The sequence below is a fragment of the Episyrphus balteatus genome, chromosome 3 (genome assembly GCF_945859705.1).
Source record: "Episyrphus balteatus chromosome 3, idEpiBalt1.1, whole genome shotgun sequence".
Taxonomy (NCBI): Eukaryota; Metazoa; Arthropoda; class Insecta; order Diptera; family Syrphidae; genus Episyrphus; species Episyrphus balteatus.
Window position 1 is genome coordinate 115,939,948 of NC_079136.1, and position 17,295 is coordinate 115,957,242.

The window sequence follows — 17,295 nt, forward strand, 5'->3', positions numbered from 1 at the left end:
CAAGAAGTTTGAAAATACTTCTTTAACAGATTTCTAGCAGCTTAATTGAACAAGTAGCAAAAAAGTAGTTAAGAAGTGATTCAAGAAGTCTTACAAAAGCTTGGCAAGCGTTCGATTTGTAGGCTTAAGGAAGTTCAATGAAGAAAACTGTTTGGAAATCCTTTTTTAAAAGGTTTCTAGCAGCGGAATAGAAGAAATTGTTTAGAAATTATTTAGAAGTGATTCAAGAAGTCTTATCGAAGATCGGTATGAATTCGATGAGTGAGATTTGATGAAAAAAGGACTTTTAAAACACTTCATAAATAGCTCTCTAACAGCTTAATTGCTTAATTAAAGGAGCTGTTTAGAAGTTGTTTAAAAGTGATTCAAGAAGTCCTATCGAACTTCGATAAGAATTCGGTAAGTAAGTTTATAGAAGTTCAATGAAAGGAGAACTTATAAAACAATTCCTGAACAGCTTTGAAGCAGCTTGTTAAAAGAAGATTTTAGAATGAATTTTAAACAAGCCTTACAAGATTGCAATCTTGATAAGACGTACTTTAAAAAAATGTTAATGACTCCTTAAAAATTTTTTCCTGAATATTCGGTCCGAAGAAAAATATTCATGAAACATAGCTTTTTTGTAGGTTTAAAGACCTTGAATGACGGAAAATTTCTTCTATTAATTTTCTCCTCAAAGTCTTTTTTAATTGAACAATCTTCAACTGGACTTTAAACATTATAAGTAGCCAAGTTGTATGATAGATAACTATTTAAACGAATTCTCTTTTAGCTTAAATGGCATTCGCGGTTAATTACCCGGTTTAAATATTATGTACAAAATGTGCGTGTCAAAATGTTTAACTTATATTTATTAGCTCTCTTTCCCTGGCTATAAGCAGTTTTGCAAGGATAATTTTATACCCTTTAAATTATCCCATCCCATAAATCTTCCAACGATGTTAAAACTCTTCTTCATTTTAAACAATTTGTAATAAAGGGGAAACATCACATCTTTGCAAAGAGTTAAATTATTATTATTCTTATTTCGGACCCATTTTCGTGTCGCACAATTTTACTCCAAATTCTGTGAATAAAATTTATATTCAAGTTGTAACATGCAATTATCTTTGAGATAAATAACTCTCATTTTAATTTTTTGTACGAAAAAAAATTATTATATCCGCATGGAAATATGGACATCATTTATGGGTTATTTTTTCTTTCTTTCTTTGAATTATGTTTGTTTTTCTTCTATATGGGGAAAAAAGATGGAAATTTTCTTTTTCAGATGGTTATCGTTTGGAAGAAATAAGCGTTCAAAGTTACAAAAAAAAAAACATTTTTTATTGCTTAGAGAGTTTGAAAAAAAGAAGGAGTTCTTTGAGATAAGAATGCTAATAAACCTGAAAACTTGTAGTATCCTTTTTGTAAGACAAGATGTAATTTTTTTGGGAGGGTTGTATTTTTTTTTAGATAAATGTGAAAGGAACCTTTTGTAAATTTATGACTTGGAAATAAAATTCCTACGAGTATATCACCCATATTAAAAACAAAAAAAAAAAACTTTCTCAATTTTAAAGTTTAAAGAAAATGACCATTTATCTAAAAAAAAAAAAAAATGCTGAATTTTATCAAAACCATTTTTAAACACAAGACTTTAATCCTTTATACAAAACATTAGTGCAGTTTTTCAGTATAATTCAATATAAGTTCAAGTGACCTCAACTCACTTGAACTTATATTGAATTATATTCAATCACTCCGCACTTAAAATAAAAATAATTTTAATAATTTTTTATTATTTTTGTTATATTTTTTTCTTCGTTTTTCAGTATATGCAACTAATGCTTACCGGAGTGTATAATAGATGCAGAAATGCACAGAATAGGGTTCTGGAGACGGTCTTATGGAGAAGTAAACAAAAAACCTTTTAAAGCCTTCAGAAAATATGGTTGTATTCATGATAACATCTTCTACAGTTTTAAGAGATGTTGTTCGAACGAAGATCTTCTGAGTTCATTTATGGTGAAATTCGAAGAAATATATCAGAGCTAAACGTTGAACTGCCGCTGCCGGGACCCCTGGGCAAAACAGTTTTCCAAAAAAAATTAAGGCTAACCCCTTGCCTAAAAAATACATTTTAAAAAATTTCTTCCAAATTTATCAAATGAGACATCAAAAGAAATTTCTCTTTGAGACTTATTCATAACTGAAAACCAAAAGTTTTTTGGAGGTCTGGTTCATGAGATATTTTCAACCAAACATTTTTTTCTATCATTTCGAATCCAATATTTTTTTACCAAAGTCTCGAAATCAATTTTGAATTCAAGAAATGAATTCATATAAAATCACAAAAAAAATCGACTTTAAGCAGGTATTTTTCGACTTTCGAAAACCTCAAAGTATTTGGAATCACAACAAAAAATTTGCTGAATAGCTGAGTTTTTCTCGAATAAAATGTAAGCAAACATTCCGATTATGGTTTCTATAGAGTCAACTATGTAAAATCGCTAGTTAAACCAGTTAAATAATGGATTTTCCAAGAAAAATGAAGGATCATTTAGAAAAAATAACGGTTTGTAACAATAAAATCATAGACCGTTCCGGTAAATCGCGGGTTTCTCCTCAACTTGAACTAAACCCATGAAACGATGATTTTCCCGTCGGTATTGAGTTAACTACTTTTCTCTTTAGAAACGTGAATGTGGGAGAGTAACAAAGTTAAAAAATGGTTTGTTACTGGAAATTATTTGATGGAATTTGAAAAAATTTAAATTTTTATGTATTTTTGAAAATCTGATGAAAAATAGAAATGAGCTCGTTCGTAAATTCTCAATCACAGGTATAACTTAGACTGTGATTTTTAGCCGTGATCAAAAAAAATGTTTCCGAGACTCCAAACATTATACAGAAACGAAATTATATTTTTGGAACTTCAGCAAATTTTTCAAATCACGGCTCAAAATCATAGTCTAAGTTATACCTGTGATTAAAAAATCATTTATTTTCAACGAAAAAAATACACAGTTTCTAATAAAAATTAATTTTTTTTAAAGCTCCGTTTCCTAAAACCCAAAAAAAATTCTGAGAATGTTTTCAATGTACATGGAAAATTTTTGGAATCTTTCCATGCAAATTGGTAAACATTTGAAACCACAAAAATACAAATCTTACTCTAGGAAATTAGTGATAATTACAAGGATATCTCTGCTTAGAAGTTGAAAAACTTTTATAAGCTTTTATCCATCGACAAACTTTCTATTCCACTAATAAAGCCACTTATAACCAAAAAATATTCACTTTAAATTCTCAAGAGATCACGTAAAAGTGTACACAGTGTTAAACCTCAAAAAGGTTAGCTTCATTTGCACAACTCTTATAAAATTTTCTAAAAAGCTGTTAAAATGCTAGTGATTTTTCATCTAACCTTTTATATAGCTTTCAATTAAAATCTCTTTCCTTTTAAGATATCCCTTTTTTGTGAGAGATGTTTGGTTTTAAATCCAAATATATGAACATTTACACAAAACTAAAAACCATGAATATATGTAAACAATATTATATCTCAACTTATACATTTCAATAATAAAATCCAAACAACTTTCATCAAAGTAAATATTGAAACTTTTGAAAACTAGTAGTAAAATCATCCTTAAATCAATATATCCGAAGAGAGATAGAAACAGAAGAAAGAGCATTAAATTTAAATTGAATTAAATTACCAAAAACCTCTCCGCAGCCACATGCAAAAAGAGGTAGGATATAATTTAGGATTAAATCCTTATAAAACAGTTGAATCTATATCAAAAACTTTAAGAATTTCTCACTTTAAGGATCAATAAGCCTTTAAACACTTTAACTCTGCCATTTATACACTCGTACTCGTTTGCAGATTAAATACGCACCACAATTTTCATGCCTTTACACAATCAGAAGTGGGATATCTTCCATAACTCAAGAACATTGTAAACATTTGTATCATTTTGGAATATACGTTTTCGTTTCAGTGGTGAGGATTTTGTATGTAGATATGTGACGGTATAAAACTGGCAAAAATATCCTTATCGACGCTTGTTTGATAAGATATTCAAATATTATGCACGTATCTTATTCTGTTTTGTACTTCCCCCCACCTTAAATTTTTCTCTCACGTATCTACTTTATCTTGACACCTCATTGTCATCATCTTTCATCTCGAAAATATTGTGAACAGCATGAGGCTTGTTTTGGTGAAAATAATATATAATAAATTCCCTTCACGCTATAGTAATAAATAAATCATTATCATATATATCTTGCTGTCTCTTTCACACACACTTTTCTGTTATAACGTAATTTATAGCCCTTAAAATAGAAACCACCATTTGTGACAAATAGCGCAAAATATTACTTCAGGCGCGTAGATGACGAAATAAAAACAAAACCATTACAAAACAAAAACAAAACAGAAAAAAAAAATCACCACTCTAAGTACAGAGAAAAACAATCTCAGATTGACTTTTAGGGCGACAAGTTTGTTCGTTCATTCGTTGATTACATATAGCCAGCAGGCACTTTGCCGTTTCTCTTCTGTGTTTTATTTATTTTTTTTTTTTTTTTCAACTTTTATAACAAGGAAAACATTTCTGCTCCAAATTACATATTTATTCCGCCATCAATAATGATTAGACGCTCCAAATAATAAACGCTATACTACTACCTAACAAAATTTATGAATGGCGCCCAACAAAATAATCGACAAAGAAAAAAGAATGGCGCCCAACGCGTAACTTCATAATGAGCTTATTTAACGAACACAACGAAAGCAAAAGGGAAAATAAGAAAATAACAACGGAAGCCATACAGAAATTTTGTGCCATGCTTTGTTGGTTGTGTTTTTTGTGTAATTAACCTTTATAAAGAATAATAAGCAGATGAAGATTCTATTCAACGTTATAATATAAATGCCTTAAAGGAGCTTGTGTTTTTTTTTTTTTTTGTAATTTTTGCAGTTAATCAAATTAATTTTTCATTTATTTTAAACACACCCACACAGAGTTTTTCTATATACAAATACCAGAGGCAGCCATTTTACTACCATTATCAGCACCTAGATAAGGTATAAGGGCTTCTATATAACCTAACCAAGAGTGAAGAATGCACCTTTCATTCTAATTATCACCTATACGAACAGAGAGGGGTTAAGGTAGGTAGATTGATGGAGGTAAAATGAGCAAGCAATGTATTAGGAGATAGAGTCTTTAAATAATGAGGTAGGTTGGGTAGGGTTCTTCTCAAGGGATGGGATTTTTCATTGCATACTTATCGTAATTATGGGAAGATTATAATTGACTGATTTATAGATTTGTTTTTTTCTCTCCTTTTTCATTTTGTTCGTTGATAAAGTGGGGGCATTAATTTTAAGAGGAAATCTCTTTTTTAAACAGAAGTAAAGTAGACCAATTATCTCTGGAGAATTTAGATTTGAAAATTTGAATGAAAATTGAAATAAATAAATCGTTGGAAACAATTGATTGCCTGAGGGGAAAAATATTGAAATAAAAGATGGATGGTTTTTAAATTTTAGGAATTTGTCATTGTAATCAAATATATTTATATGAATGAGTCATGAATTGAAATAAAATAGATTGAAAATGGAAGTCTTGAAACAATCTTTAGTTTACAGATACACCACAGTGAATATATGCATTTAGGAAAAAAAATTTTTTTTTGGATTTTCGAAAAAAAAAATGGATTTTAAAAAATTTCCTCCAAATTCATCGAGTGAGATATTAAAAGAAAGGTCTTTTCAAGTTCTTTTCAGTACTTAAAACCAAAAGTTTCTTGAAGGTCTGGTTGCAAAGTTATTTGCTTTCAAACATAGATTTTCCTACACTCAGATATGCAAATGCAGTTGTCTGCGGACCAAAGTCTCGAAACAAATTCTGGTTTACAGATTTGAGTTCACATTTAAACAGGCCAATGCATTTAGGTAAAAAAATTACCGCAATTTTATTTTTTAGATTTTCGAAAAAAATTCAAAGGGTAACCCTTGGCAAAAAAATGCATTTTTAAAAATTTTCTCATTGAGATCTTAGTTATTTTTTAATTATATAAACAGGTTTCTTAATTAAACATAATTTTTTGAAGGTTCCTGGCATCTGTTGGTAGCCCCGGGGTAGTGTCACTGGTCATAGCAATAACTTGCTTGGCTTATGCAAAATTCGCGGATTTCAGTTACGAGCCCAAATTAGTTCCCAGCTTTCTATCGAAAACTTTCTTTGCATTCCGTAAATATAATGCTCCATCACCTCAGTTAAATGTATTGTGTATTGTCTGTATTGGCATTAGAAGTAGAAGTGGATCTAAAAAAAACGAAAGCAGCAGAAGACGTGATTAAATAGCGGAAGGCTCGGAACCTCCCTTGCTAGTATTAGTTTCAAGGCTGTTGGTCATTTCAGACCTCCCAAGAACAAAAAATCGTACTTCTAGAAAAATCTACTTAAAGAAAAATACATAGATTGAGACTATTTCAAAAGGTATCAAAGAACCTAAACAAAAATTTATCGTTTTTATATATGTATGTAAGTTGAGTAAGAATATGTATGTTCACTAATAGCTTTTTAACCACAGACCACAAATTGACAAATGAGGCATTGTTAGAAGCGTCTTCCTTGGCCACTGATTATAGGCTTTGTTAAGTTCTCCATTAAACACAAAAAAATTAAAACATACAAAATAAAACATTAAAACTCCGATGGTCTCTAAAAAACACAATATATGAGAATTTTTCACAATCTATAATCAGTGGCCAAGCAAGATGCTTCTAACGAAACATCATTTTTCGAGCTGTGACAAGTAGTTTAGAAGTTATGCTGGAACATACAAAGGAAAATATTTAAAAAATTATATTTGTCATTCAGAAGGCATGATAATTTCCGCTGAATTAATACCAAAAATTATGATATATTTTGGATTATCGTAGTCTGGAAACCGTTTTCTAGATGACGATGACGTCATTTATGATAAAAATCCTTATACAAAGTCAAAATTAATTCTCAGTTAAAAAAGAAAATTCTTTTAACCTTTATCAAACCTTGCTTTAGTATTCACATCAAAATGCCCTTCACAATCTAGTAAATTATTTACTATAAGGCCATAAGTTTTTCTTGTAATTGCAATAACATCGATCCTTTGCGTAAAATAATTGATGTATTTTTCAATTATAGGTAATTGATGTTATATATACTAATTCGCAATATAAATTGCAACAAACTTTTTCTTATAAAAAATACAAAACAAACTTTTTTTGCTAAATTAACCCACAATTTCTCATAGTTCTTTTATAAATAATTATCTTACTCGAACGTAAAACAAAAAACACAAAAGAAAAAAAAACACACAAAACAAAGATACAAACCGACCATAATTAACCTTTCGATAGAATGATAAATAGGAACGTTATTCAACAGTAATGGCGGCGTAACTAACGAGAAGGCCAGGCCACATTGTTAGCATGTGGTTTGGAGTCTTGGGGTTGTGTAAAGTTCACTGTCGGCGGGCGGTAACGGTCGATGGTCATGATGATGGAGTGGTATACCAACAGAGCAAGGATAATAGAAGAACCAATTCTTTCAACACGCGATATTTTGCTCTCCCATCAATCCAACCAAGTTCCTCCTTCATTATAACAACACAGAAAACAGGAAATAGGAAATAAACAAACAACAGAAAAAAAAACACAAAAATCATATAAGCGCTATCCTTCATCCTTTTTGAAAAGTCGGAGAAGGCGAAGCTGCTTTTGTTTTAATGCGTTCGCGTTCTCGAAACGTTTTGTATGTACAAAATACAAATACTCTTTACTCGGACAACAATTTGCGTGGCATTGGACTATGAGCTTGTTAAATTGAAGCACGAAGGTCAGTATTCCAGGAGTCAGAGGATATGTACCTACACCAACCATCATCTATTTGTATGTGTATATGGGGGCTTCTAGTATTTCTATTTTGAATTTTTGATGAAGCTTTGATTACATGGCTTTGGTTGGTAGTGCAAAAAGGGGGGAAGCATGTTTCGAATATAGAAATAGCCGAGGCAACTAGTTATCATCATTATCAGTATTTTCGTTGGTAAGCGAAAATAATTATATTTTTTGTGGGAGGATTATTTTTATTTTTGTTAGTTTTTTTTTTTTTTTTTTTGACGAAAACAAAAAGGATTCGGTTTCATTTGTAATTGATTCAAGTTGTTAGGGTTTTTTTTTTTTGTCTTAATTAAATCCGATATTTTGGAAACAGCTTGATGGGTTAGTATTTTTTTTTCGGCATTTCCTTTTTACTTGTCAGGAGAAGAAATGGATTATATCATTACCGAGGTATTGGTTAGTTTTGGCATTTTTGTGTAAGCTCCGTTGATTTTTGCAATGGTTTAATAACCTTGCCATTTGAAAAGAAAAGGAGGGAAACTTTGAACAGAGTCAGTAACTCTAATTTTTTCGCAAACTTTTCAAGCTATAGTTTGTATAAATTTATTTGAAGGCGTACTTATGTATATCAACCATTTTGGAAGAAAGAACGTCTCCTTAAGTTTTAAGAGGAAGAAGTTAAAGAAGGCTTTTTTAAGATTTGTTTGAACCGTTTTAAGGAAGCCTGGTATTTTTTATATACAAGTATAATATAACATAAGTATACAATGTTTTTCATTATGCAATTAACTTCAGCTTTCTGTAAATTGAAAATACAAATCTCTTTAGGTATGCAATGTTTTTTTTTTCTAATGCATTAAAAATAAATATTGCATACTTAGAAGAAACCTCTTGGAACAGGCTTTAACGATGACTTGTGTTATTTGAAAGTACAAGGCAAATGCATTAGAAAAAACATTGCATACTTACAAGTAGGATTGTAAAAATATCATTTAAAAAAAAATGCATTTTAAATCAAGAAAAAAAATATTTATTGCAAATAAAAAAAAAATTGCCTTAAAAATAAAAAATATTTATTGCAATTAAAAATATTTTGCATTAAAAAAAATGTTATATCAAATGAAAAAAATGGCATTGAAAATAACATTTTTAATGTAAAGAAAAATATTTTGCATCAAAAAAAAAATAATTTATTGCAAATACAAAATTTTCTGCATTGAAAAAAAAAAAATTCAATGCAAAAGTTTTTATTAAATATTTTTTTTTTTAATACTCGTTGAATTTCTTACAAATTTGATTTTTTAACCTTATATTATCTTCAATATTATAGTTCAACAAGTTTATGTAGGTAATGGCCAAATAGCCAAAATTGTAAGAAATTTGACTAGTATTTAAAAAAATTATTTAGTGCACACATTATGCATTGATTTTTTTTTTTTTTTCAATGTAATAAATATTATTTTTTCAATACAAGTATTTTTCAGTTGCAATAATTTTTTTTAATGCAAATATTATTCAGTTGCAATATATTTTTTTTTTTTTTCAATGCCAATTTTTTTATTTTCAATAAGTATTTTTTTTTCATTTGTAATGGAGAGCAAATGCTTACAAGGTAGACTTTTCTATGTGTGGTACCAAGAAGCTCACTATTTTCTACTTTTATGTTGGATAATTTTTTTTTTTATCTTAATGGAGGTTTTAAGAAATTTAATTTTGAAATTCGAAAACCAAAACTCCAAAAAATAAGAAAAAAAAAACTGACTCTTCTTCAATTCAAAGTATGGCAAAGTTAACTTTTAAAAAAAGTACCACAAAATCTAAAAAAGCGGATATTCTCAATATTTAGATAATTATAATTTCCCAGCTTACTTCCATTTTCAATTAATTACATTCGTAATTAAAATATTTTAAGTTTACATTTATTTTACTTGCCAATTTTTGTAGAAATTAAAAACCAGTATAAGTAGACTTCGTTACTTACCTAAAAAGAAAAGAAAGGAAAATATCATTAGTTTTGAAATTATTGAAAAAATATTAATAAAATGCAAATTGATAACACTGTGGAAGCTTTTCTTGTATTAGATGAAAAAGACTTTGAACTTATATTCTGTTTCATATTTTGAATATCTCATTAATAAACATTAACTGAGATTTCTTCTTAAACCGAACAACACGAATGTGATCTTTTTTCCTTTTCCATGATTTTTCTCTCTCATTTTGACACTTATTTTTGTCTGATTCCCTTAGAAAACAAAAAAATTCAACAAAAGTTCATATCTCATCTGTTAACCTTTTACAAAAAATGACCAACAAACTTAATCATCTCAAGCCCCATATACAACCATTTATGACGAGTACAATTTCAATTCAATTTAATCTATTGCTCTTTAATAACTCACCCATTCAACTAAAAATGACATTTCTGCTCCATTTCCTTTTCTCTCTCTCTCTCTCTCTTTTTCTCTATCCGAGTTTCTGTATCAAAACTAATCTTCCATCCATCTTTCATTTTTTTTTTTTTTCTCTTTTTCTGACTCCAAACATCATATTAATGTGTTCCCTTTTATTTCGCGGTGAAAATGCTGGACATAGTAAATATATCGATTTTTTTCTTGATTAAATAACTCTCAAGTCCTTTTTTTTTTTGGGGTGAAGTGTACTCAAATATGTCCTTAACCCCCAACAGAATTGTATATATGTGGAAAAAAATACAACAAAATTGCTTCCAGTTCCGATCGATTATAAATTTAGCTTATTTTTGTTTTTATTTTTAACCCCAGCTATTTGTGGATGAACAAAAAAAATGTGAAGAGGGAGTAAAAGGACGTAAAAAGTTATAGCCATTGGTCAATATTTTGAAAGGACACGAAATATTGACAGATTTTATTTTTTACTCTTTTTTGTACCTGGTTTATGGACTAGGTATTGGTTTTCTCAAATTAAATGAAATATGAGAAAGTTTTCGTTTGAGAGAGAGAGAGAGTAGCATCACGGGGCGGTGAATGTTCGAACATGCTTTCTCGCTAGTTTGAAGATGTAACGGTTCCACAATGTAGTAACGAGTGAGTGTGAATTATAAAAGGTAAACAAAAACCACTCTGACATTCAATGCAACAATAGCTAGAAACTTAGTGACAAGTTTTATCTTAACGAACTAGTAGCTAAGGGACCCATTAAATAAAAAGACTAGGGACCTTAGACCTAGATCTAGTGATTAGGACCTAGCGGATAGACCTAGGGACATAGGAAACTAGTGGCTTAACGACCTTGTGACCTAAGAACTTAGTGATCTCTAGACCTAGTGACCAAGAAACCTTATAACTTAGGACCCTAGAAATCTAGGGACTCGTGAATCTAGGAATCTAGTCACTTGGGAGACCTGAACACATAGTGACCAAGAAAGCTTGCGACCTTGGACCATAGAGACGAAAAGATCCGGGGGCCTTGGGATATATTGGCCTAGTGACCTAAGGAAGTAGGAATCTAGTGACCTGGTAACTTTGTGATCTGTGGACCTAGAGGCCTAAGGTCCTAGTGACCTAGGGAGCTATGAACAAGGAGTATATAAAAAATTCAAAGATTTGTTACACATTAAAAATTAATACTCAATGTTGTCAATACCTCTCAATTGAATCAAATTTCTGAAGGCTACCTATAAATATCTAGAATTCTAGGAAAATGACACAAAAAATGATGTCTTCAAAAAATTATATAAAAAAAAAAAATAAAAAAAAAATTTATTCTAAAAATCAAGATGCATATCCAATGTGCACTCATTCGTGTCAGTGCATTTCATATTGACAACGAGCACGAAGTAAAATGTTCATTTTCCGAAATCAATTCTATTAAAAAAAAAAAATAAAACATTCAAACCTGATAGTCCTTACCCACCCAACAAGAACTTCCCCATTGACAACCTCAATATCAAATGAACTAGAAAATCATTTCAATTTTCCAAAAATTCTGAATTAAATTGATTGACATTTTGATAGATATTTTTTAGTTAGCAGAGAGTAAAAGAGTGAAATGAAGGCATCTCTTGTGTCCTGTCAAATACAAAATGCACATTTATATTAAATCGAAATTAATTTAACACTTTCGACAAATTTATTTCTCTGATATTTGGGAGAACATGATATTTTAAGCAGAAAATTTAATTTAGGAATTTTTGATTAAATATGTATGTGTAGAGGGCGCTCTAGGTTGCATTCCCTTTCGGATCATTTGAGAAGCATTATATTCATATCTAAAAGGGTATAATATTCATGACACCTCAGTGGGTTATTATTTCTATATCCTATCTACGCAAAACTGATGGTCGTCTACATAGCTTGGAGAACAATTAAGAAAATGCAAGACGCAGACTATCCATATCCACATCCACATATGATTTATAAATCTTAATTCTCCCTAAAGGATATTTTCTCTTCTATATAGATTATGCTAGAGGAACATATGAACATGGCAGACTATGTTAAAGCTGTCAGGATTCTTCTGTTTTTCTTTTTTTTGGCAAGATATTTATGTAGATGGAATGCATGCGATTAGGAGATGCAGGAGATGTGTGGTGTATCAAAATGTATATAAGGGACCATTATGGAGCCAATGGTATATTATAATTCCATTATTTTCCAAAGTTCTTGAGTAATCGTGCTACAAGCATGTATACAACACACGATGAACCAAAAATGGAAGGGATACTCGTAGCATGCACAGCATACCTACAGAACAAAATTGACGGACGAGAAAAGACTATAGAAGTTTCACCAGCTTTTTATCCAGGCCGCTGACCGACTAACAAGCTTTAAGGATTCACAAGTCGTGCCAACGATTACTGTACGATGAAAGTGACCTCGGCTTACAGTGGTACAGATTGCTTCAAGTATCGAAGCTAATTTCAAAAATTTAAGCAAATATTGTTTATTCGTAACTTAATTCGTATTTTTGTATGTTGTAAATTGATTTTTTTTATTGCTGAATAGCCAAATACTTGCTGAATATTGTAAGCAATTTGTTTTAAATGTTTATTTTGGCCAATATATTTAAAAGGTACAATATTTTTGTTTAATCTTCAGAATTAAGTTAAAATTAGTATACCGCTGAATGTTTCTTTTGTTTTGATACTTGTTGTTTAATTTTGTAAGCCAATTTGATTTCGAAACCTAATGATCTTAACGGAAATTCGAGCATTCGTTATTATGCTGAATAGATTTTATTGGTTCATTAATACTCCCAAACCCTGTCAAAAAGTTTATAAGCAATCATTTTTTACAAAATATATTATTATTTCAAACTTCTAAATAAAATATTATAAATATGATTGAGTGATTTTTTTTAATTTTTGGTGCAGCTGAATATAAAAATGTGGCTTTAAGACTTGAAAGCACTTCAAATTTTGGAACAATTGTTGTTTTTCAGCAATTTACATAATATTTTGTAAATTTTTGCACTTACTTTAAAGTATTTTTATCAATATAAAGCTTGTAAGCACTTCTATTTTTGAACATTTGTTCATCAAATACTCTCAATTTTGAAAAGCAATCAAATTTTTATTAAATTTGTCATTATTAGCTCAAAGTTTTTTTTTTTTTAATCAAAATTTCCATCTTCTTAAAGGAACTAAAAAAGAATAACAATGTTTAAAAATTCGACTGAGTTTTTTCTTAGTACATTTAAACTTGCAAGCACTTCAACTTTAAAATAAAATGTTCTCCTGATAAAAAACTTGTTAGCACACATATGTATCTATCACATTGGTGTTAGGAATCTAATGAGCATATCCATGAATTTGAAGTATAAAATCTTTTTTAATAAGAAATTTGATTTGATAAAACTTGTAATAAACAAGATTCAACGTAATTTTTTTTTGCAGCTGAATACATTATGTACGATTTAAAAGTTGTAAGCACTTTGGTTATAAAACAGTTAATGTACAGTTCTTACAGAATTTACCAAGAATAATATAAAAACAACACAAAAAGCATTTTTTACAACAGCTGAATTAAAAATTGCAAATTGAAACTTGTAAGCACTTAAATTTCTGAAGAGAAATTTAAATTGGTTTCAATGTATAGAATTTATGCATCAATTTACTACACTTTCATAGTCAAGTCAAAAGCTAACATTTATGATCGAAATTTCATATTCAGTACACTAAATATGTGCTGAATAACACCTTAACTCCTTAAACTCCCTTCATTCATTTTTTAAACTTTTTTTTAAATTGTGCTCAACTTTTTTAACAATCTACCCCACTATTCAATGAAAGTCGCGTCCTTTCTCCATTAGTCTTGTCACTTTAAATTTATGTCAATGGAGTTCGATTCTAATATTTTTCCGTGTCGAATCTCTTTGAGAGTGAAAAAGAGAATCGACAAAGTGTTAACTGCATACTGTTATACCAATATCCATTTGATTTATTTTTGTGTTTGGGTCCGGGTGGGGGAGGAAGGGGGAAGCTGTGTAGTGTGATGAAAAAAAAAAGAAGAACATCAGACAGATGGCGCGCATTGGCACCATCAATAAATTTGTCTTTCATTTGTGCACAAAACACGCTCTGTCTCTTCACACTTTGTGTGAATTATTTTCAGTTCAATGAATATTTTCCGAACGTGTCAACTTTTCTGCAGCCAGAGTTTCACTTCATCCAACGCCCCCTCGTATATTTTGTGTTCGACATCGACATCATGACTAGATTCTGGGTTCGTTTGGTGTTGCCTCCTCTTTTTTTTTTTTTTTTGAAAAGTCCTTCCAAAGGACATCAACCAAACAAGAAGGATTTATCGCAGTTTGAACAAAAACAAATAATTTATCTTAGAGAAAATGAGTTTAAATTCAAAACAAAAACCTTCTTTTGGCATTTTTGTGCCTTGTAAGCTGTCATTGTCAGTATAAGGAGGACATCGCACCATCCGTGAAAAAGGATATTTTATCAAAAAAAAAAAAAAAAGGTGCTAGTTTATTTGCATAAAACAACAAGGAATTTAATCATCTTCATCATTCTCGGTCTTTAAACAAAAACAAGTTTGCAAATTTATTGTTCTTCTTTTTTTTTGTTTAAAGAAGAAACCATTTTCATAGATGTAACTTTAAGGTAGGGACCGACCAGCCTCATCATCAATCAAACGAGTGAGAGCTAGTTGACTCAAAAAGGGCACAAACTACGCCTGGAAGTGATTGAGGATGTGAATAAGGAACGTGTTCAATACAACGAACCCAAAATATAAAGAGGCAGTAGATTTAGAGTAATACAACAACCAAAACCGCACAAAAAGCCTCCTGGGCTATTGTTCTTTTTTAACAAAAATGAAGAAGAAAAAAAAACAAAACCAAAACGTTTTTAAAAGTCCTTGAGGGCGATTTTCTTATTTTTATTTAAGCAAATCACGTCATCAGCAGAATTTGCCAGGCCAAAGCGTTTCCTTCCAGGCAAAATGAGGACGAGGAGACGAGAGCTATTTGATTGCTTTTTTTTTTTGTGTTGTCTTCAGAAAAAAAAACATGATTCAATGGACATTTGAAGAGGGTGAGAAAGATATGAGGCTCTGTGAGTGAAGTATGATTTTACAAATGGGTGTTGTATAGGTAGAAGGAGGCTGTGGGGCTTTTTGTGAATATTTTAAATTTTATTTAAATTTCTTTCAGCTAAATAAAGTATACCAATTTAATGATGTGAACTAGTGAAGATGTTTCTTAAGAACTTCTAAGTACAAGAAGTGTCTTCGTGTGTAGATATGATTAAGTTTCAGCAGGTATTTGGGTAAAATGCATATAAAAACTTACAAAGTGATTTTTTTTTGTCGCAGCTGAATGCAATGTTTTCGACTTAAAAGTTGTAAGCACTTTAAATTTGTATTTACAAATGTAGAATGTGATAAGTCTAGAAAAAAAAAACATGCCAAATATTTTATTTTACCGCTGATGAATACAAGTTGGATTAAAACTTATAAGCACTTGTGAATTTTAAATTTTCCTTGAAAAAAACTTGAAAATTATAAGTAAACAACTCAACTGAATGGCTTTCAACGTAGCTGAATACAATATTTTCGATTTAAAAGTTGTAAGCACTTTCAATATGTGAACAATTTTTATCTAAATCAATATGATAAGCATAGCAAAAAAACAAATGTAAATATTTTGTTTTACCGCTGTTAAATATAAATTTCAAAACTTGTTAGCATGGTTTAAGAACTCTTAAGTCTTCAATATTCACTCAAATAACTTGAAAATTATGAATAAACAATTGACTGAATGGTTTTTACTGCAGCTGAATACAATATTTTTGTCTCAAAAGTTGTAAGCACTATTATTTTAAAACAATTGTTGCTCATTTGAGTATTTTCCGTTTCAAATTTCATCAAAATTTTAAGGATTCCTCTTTTTCAAATATTTTATAGCCCAAAGTTATGCAAAAAAAATATTAATTTTTTGATTCTTTGAATTAAAAATTTCTGGTCAGAAAAATAATATTAAATTTTATTCAATTATGGTTTTCTGTTTAAAACTAATTGTTTTTTAAGAAATTTACCACAATACGATTAAAAGCTTTTCATAAAAAGAAGTGCTTACAAGTTTCAATTCGAAATAAAGCTATTCAGCTAGAATTTTTGTTCATAATTGTCAAATTTCATTCATTAAAAGTATGAAGAAAACTAACAAATGCAAATAAATTTCTTAGAAATAATAACTAGAATGTGCTTATAAGTTTTTAGAAATTTTATTTTGTATTCAGTCTAGCTATAAACCTCTTCTTTTTGTATAGTAGAGTATAGAGGTATCCCGTGCCAATGGTTTTAAAAGACAATGTAAGAGTTAATAAAAAATTACCCTTTTTATTTTTCCAAACTGATTCTTGCTAATAAAAAATCTAAATTCCTAAATTATTTCTTCTATTTTAACCTGAAATTTGATCCTAAAATACCAAAACCTTTTTTGTTCCAGTTTATAGTTATTCACAAAAATAAAGACACAAAAGAGAATCGCTATTTAAATTTCCCTAAAGATTCCGAAAATTCCCAAAATAAATTCCTTAGTTATTTTTTTTTTCTATTTCTAGACATTCCCACTCGCACCCTTTAACAAAAACAAACAACCTAAAAGAAAAAAAAAAAAGCTTATCCTTTATACACATACATATAAATGTATGTAAAATATTGTTTTCATTTCTTTTTAGTCATCACCTTTGGGAAGCAGCTACAAAAATTTACCATCCAATTTGAAAAAAAAAAAAAATTGGGTTCGTATATAAATGATGAAAGGGTTGACAAAGGATAAATAAATACATTCATAATCAATGGTGTATGACAACCGCGTTGATATCCTTAATAAACAACCTAAAATATTGACACAATCATTTTTCAATCCGGATTTTTGTTGTTGTTGTAACTTCCGATTTGTATGCGAGACAA

At 29.6% G+C, this 17,295-nt stretch overlaps 1 long non-coding RNA gene across 1 annotated transcript in view; it reads right to left on the reverse strand.

Annotated features, from left to right (window-relative positions):
• Positions 1-15,935, reverse strand: part of LOC129915597 (uncharacterized) — a 132,619-nt gene extending 116,684 nt beyond the window's left edge. Inside the window, exon 1 of the long non-coding RNA XR_008772331.1 lies at positions 15,671-15,935. This is a non-coding gene — a long non-coding RNA (uncharacterized LOC129915597). The remainder of the gene's footprint in view (positions 1-15,670) is intronic.
• Positions 15,936-17,295: the final 1,360 nt, after the last annotated feature.